General features: G+C 36.5%; 1 pseudogene; it reads right to left on the bottom strand.

The window, feature by feature from the left end:
* Positions 1–125: 125 nt before the first annotated feature.
* On the bottom strand, positions 126–590 carry LOC105292765 (annotated as a pseudogene).
* Between the last annotated feature and the right edge of the window lie 5101 nt (positions 591–5691).

Raw genomic sequence — 5691 nt, 5'->3', positions numbered from 1 at the left:
ACACACACATATATATATAATGTTCAGAACTACCAATAACAGGAAGAAGATAATTTTTTAAAGAATGAAATGTTTCTCATCATAGTGGATTCTTAAGAATATTCTTCACATATGTGGCATACTAGCTAGATGTCTTTTGACATAATTGTTACACATTTGACATGGATAGTATACAGGTTTGTGTCTTCAAAAAGGCCTCACTTGCCTCCTGCAAAACACCAATAGCTGCACTTGGAAGTGCAGATCTGTTTTGAAGTCCTGAGCAATTTCTCCCACCAGACGCTAGAAGGAAAGTTGCAAATAAGATGTTCAATGGACTTTTGATAACACCTAAATTCACAGAGTGCCACAGTATCAGGCCTGTAATGATTAGGTTTCTTTACCCTTCCAGTAGAGAGTGCACTCTTGTGAGCAGTTTTTGTAGCCAGTTGCTTCCTCGGTGGTTTACCACTGTTCAATTTGCAGGCAGTCTGCTTTGTATGAGCCATGGTGTAGAGACCTCCTTACTTACCCTCCTTCTCCTTCGTCTGGAGCTCGGGGAGCTAGGGGTGGCTCTGGCGTTAGAGAGTGATGGCAGTATAGAGGCGGCTGCGAACACAATTGCATTTTTTTCTTCTTTTTATAGAAGTCCCTTTAACATTTCTTGTAATACTAGTTTGGTGGTGATGAACGACTTTAGCTTTTCTTGTCTGGGAAGCTGTTTATCTGTCTTTTGATTCTAAATAATAGCTTTTCTGTGTAGAGTAATATCAGCTGTAGACCCTTGCTTTTAATCATTCTGAATATTTCATGCCACTTTCTTCTGGCCTGCAAAATTTCTGTCGAGAAATCAGCAACAGTCTTATGGGAGCTCCCTTGTAGGTAACTAATTGCTTTTCTTTCTGTTTTTAAGATTCTCTCTTTGTCTTTAACTTTTGACATTTTAATTATGATGTGTCTTGATGTGGACCTCTTTGAGTTCACCTTGTTTTAGACTCTCTGACTTTTCTGGGCTTGTGTATATATTTCAAGAGGTTAGGAAAGTTTTCTGTCATTATTTTTTTCTAATAGATTTTCAATTCTTTCTTCTCTTTCTTTTTCTAGTATGCTTAATGTTATCTCAGAGGTCCCTTAAACTATCCTTATTTTCTTGTACTGTTTTTTTCTTTTTGCTGTTTGATCAAAAGACACATAGAAACTAAAAGTAAAGAGATGGAAAATGTGTATTTCATGAAAATAAAAACAAAAAAGAAAACAAACAAACAAAAAGGCTAGGGTAGTAATTCTTATACCAGAAAAAATAGACTTTAAAACAAAAGCTAGAGAAAAAAAAATATCACTGGGGACTTCTGGTCAAGATGATAGAGTAGGTAAATGCTGTGCTTGCCTCCTCTCACAACCACATCAAATTTACAAGTAAACTACAGAAACTACAGAGAATTGCTGAAAGTGTAGTTGAAAAGAAGTCCTGCAACTAGAGCCACAGAAAAGAGGACAACTTGAGACTCTAAAAAGAGATGGAGACATTAAATGAGCTGGTCCCACATCCACATATGGCAGTTGAGTATCGGTAGAATATCTCAGCTGCAGAGGTCCCCCTGAAAGAGCGAGGGGTTCTGGCCCCATACCAGGATCTCCAATGAGAATTCCAGTGATAAAAAGTGAAGTCTCTACAACTTCTAGATGTGAAAACAAGCAGAGACTGTGACTGAAAAGGAAGGTTGAAGGAGTCACAGACTTTTCTTTCAAGGGGCCCATGCACGAACTTACCTGATGATGGACTCACTTCCTCTGAGATCCAGCTCTGGGGCAGCAGCTTGAAAGACGTCAGTGATATATGGGGAAAAACTGAGTTGTCTGTCTTTAGGGTGAGGGCTGAAGGGGATGCTTTCTTTCAGACAGAAGTGCTGTCAGAGGGCATTGTTACTTTTTTAAACCTGCCCCAACTCAACTTGCAGACTCAGGTAGGCACCATATCGGAGTCTTCAACAACCTGGCTAACAGTGGTCACCCTACCCAGGTGATTCCCTAACCTTGCCCTCCCAACCTGTGGGCCCAATCAAGCTGCTTCCAGTAGATTTTCCATACAAATGGCCTGTCTTAGCTCTTGCTACAGACTTTTCTAAAATCTCTCAAAGGTTCACAAAACCTAAACAAGCAGTATTTGATTTGATCTCGGTGTGCCCTGTACCTCTTGCCATGCAGCTCCAAGCCCGGCACTAGAGTCAGCCAGTCACTGTTTGTGGTTTGTCATCTTGAACCACTTTCAAGTTCAGCATGGGTAGTGGCCATCTACAGATTGTTTGGTGGCTCATATCAGGTAGCCACAGGCAGGGCATAGGCTGCAGCTGAACTTGGCGTGTAGGAGGGCCCCTCCCAGGAGAACCTAGCTTATACACTTGATAGCCAGTTTTGGTCAGAGCCAGAGTACCATCCAGAGTGACTTCTGAGGATGACATACCCAAAGGACAGAGAGGGCCAGCACTGGAGCTCTGTTAAAGTGAATCTGACTCTGTAGGGTTAGCCCCTTTACAACAGCTCTTCTTCTGGTCAAGGCTAGTTATCACAATCAATCAGCCTGAGGGTCAATTTCTTTCATCGATGAGCAAATAGCAACCAAGGCTCAAATACAACAGAAGAGCACACATAACCCATAAAGAATAGGACAAAGAGTAGATGTTGTGTGTGTGTATATATAATGGAATATTATTTATATATCATATTAATGGAATATTTCTCAGCCATTAAAAAAGAATAAAATCTTACCATCTGCAAACAACATAGATGAACTTAGAGGGACTTGTGTTGAGTGGAGTAAGTCAGAGAGAGAAAGACAAATGTCATATGTGGAATTTAAAGAACAGGATAAACAACAGAAAAAAGATCATGGATAAAGAGAGCATTTTGATGGTTGTCACTTTGAGGGGGGATGGGTGAAGAGGAGGGGATTAAGAGGAACAAATTGGTTGTTACAAAAAAGTCATGAGGATGTAGAGTGGAACATGAGGGACACTATCAGTAGTATTTTAATAACTATGTATAGTGTCAGACGGGTACTGGATTTATTGGGGCAATCACTTCCTAAGTTATATAAATGTCTAATCAATATGTTGTACACCTGCAACTAATATAATATTGTATGCGAACTATAATTGGAAAACTTAGAAAGAAAAAAAGAAAGAAAGAAAGAAAGAAAGAAAGAAAGAAAGAAAGAAAGAAAGAAAGAAAGAAAGAAAGAAAGGAAGGAGGGAAGGAAGGAAGGAAGGAAGGAAGGAAGGAAGGAAGGAAGGAAGGAAGGAAGGAAGAAAGGAAGGAAGGAAGGAAGCTGGGAAAATTGGAAAACCACATACAAAAAAATGAAACTAGACTATCTGTCACCATACGCCAAAATTAACTCAAAATGGACCTATAACCTGAATATAAGAGCTAGAACAATAAATTGTGTGGAAGAAAAAATAGATACTAAACTCATAGACCTTGGATTTAGAGAGGATTTTATGAATTTGACCTCAAAAGCAAGAGAAGTAAAAGCAAAAATAAATGAATGGGATTATATCAGTGTAAAAAAGCTTCTGCACAGAGGCATTCATTGGAATGAGAGACTATATTTCCAAACAATGCCTCTGATAAGGGCTAAATTCCAAAATATATAAAGAACTCATACAATTCAACAATAATAATAATAAAAAAAACAATCCAATTAAAAATGGGCAGAGGATCTAAACAGACACTTTTCCTAGTACGATATACAAATGGTTAACAGACATATGAACAGATGCTCAACTTCACTAGCTACTAGGGAAATGTAAATCAAATACCACAATGAGATATCATCTCACATCTGTTAAAATAGCTATCAACAGGACAAGTAATAACAAGTGTTGGAGAGGTTGTAGGGAAAAGGAGCCTTCATATACTTCTGGTGGGAATGTAAATTCGTCCTCCAGTATGGAAAACAGTATGGAGGTTCTTCAAAAAACTAAATAGAATTACCATATCACCCAGCGCTCCCTCTTTTGGGCATTTACCCTCCCCTAAATGAAAACATTTATCTGCAAAGGCATATTCACTCCGATGTCCATAGCAGCATTATTCACAGTGGCCAAGACATGGAAATAACCAAAGTGTACTACAATAGATGGTTGGATAAAGAAGTGGTACATATATGCAATGGAATATTACCCAGCTATCAGAAAAGATGAAATACAGCCATTTGCACCAACATGGATGGATCTCGAGATAATCATGATAAGCCAAATAAGTCACACAGAAAAAGTTGAGAACCATATGATTTCACTCATATGTGGGATATAAAACTGAAAGCAACAAATTAACATGACAAACAGAGACTCATGGACACAGGCAGTAGAATAGTGGTTACCAGAGGAAAAGGGAGGAAAGGAATGGTAGATAGGAGTAAAGGGGGTCAATTAATTGGTGAAAAAATAAAATTTAACTTTGTGTAGTGAACACACAATGCAATATACGTATGATGTATTGTTGAATTGTACACTTTTAACTTATTTGATTTTATTAACCAATATCACCCCAATAATTTTAATTAAAATGTACTTTCTTAATAAAAAGAAAAAAACAACGGCTATAACAAGACACAAAGAAGGACCCAGAATCCCACTTCTTGATATTTATCCAAAGAAACCCAAAACACTACTTCGGAGAGACATGTGCCTCTATATGTCCATTGCAGCATTATTTACAATAGCCTGGATATGGAGGCACCTAGGTGTTCATCAATGGAGTAATGTATCATTACTCTTTTAACTACTCTTAAATTTAAGACTTAACACAATTTTTTGAAATAATTATAAATTAGCAATAAACCAATGTTGATTTTATTAAAATTTAGTAAGTTTAAAAATTGGTAAAACAATCACGTTATAACCAAACTTTTGAGTAAGCTTTGTGGCATGATTTGAAGATTAATGAATTTTCATTGCCTAAATTATGAACTCTGGTCAGCATTTTACAATTGTACTTTAATTTCTCTGAGACTTGAATATTTTTTTCTCATTAAAGTTATCAATATACAAATATAAATAAAGTGGAAGGTTTTAAGTGTTAGCAGTTAACAAATTTAATTAATGTAATTCTAAGAATCACCCTTTGTGATATTCTCTTTTGTATAAAAGAGATCAGTAGTAACATCTGTTTGTTGAAATTCAGTGGGTACAATTTTAGTAATGATTTCTTCCAAAGATATTGCAACTGGAATATTTCAAGATTGAGCAAAGAAAGTCACTCAAACTTCACCAAATGTATCTTATTTTGTAAATTCGTTCAGTCTTTCCAAGTTTGGAGTTAAATAAAATATTTACAGCATATATTATTTTAAAGATACATTTCTTTGTAAAGCACTTTATGTCTATGACCTAATATATTATGAAATCTTTTGTCATTGCACATTTTTAGTTGCTCATTGAGGTCAGCAACAGAAGGCTATTCAGCATCTCTAGAATATAATCAAAATCCCTTAGAGCAAGAGCTTTTTAACAGCTGTATTTCCTGATTTCAAAATTGATTTTCAACTTCTGTTTGTAGAGTCTCTCCTATTTTGGCATTTAAAACTAAATGTATGATATGTCTGTTTGCTCATGTAGCCAAATGCTCTTTCTTGTTGTTTTTTTTTTTTTTTTTTAATGACCTTCTCTCTCTCTTCCAAACCTTGTGGCTTTTCTTTCAATGACAATTCAG

The sequence above is a fragment of the Pteropus vampyrus genome, unplaced genomic scaffold (assembly GCF_000151845.1).
Source record: "Pteropus vampyrus isolate Shadow unplaced genomic scaffold, Pvam_2.0 Scaffold63, whole genome shotgun sequence".
In the NCBI taxonomy this organism is placed as follows: domain Eukaryota; kingdom Metazoa; phylum Chordata; class Mammalia; order Chiroptera; family Pteropodidae; genus Pteropus; species Pteropus vampyrus.
The sequence above is the reverse complement of the archived record's forward strand: the minus strand, read 5'-3'. Positions and strand labels throughout refer to the sequence as shown.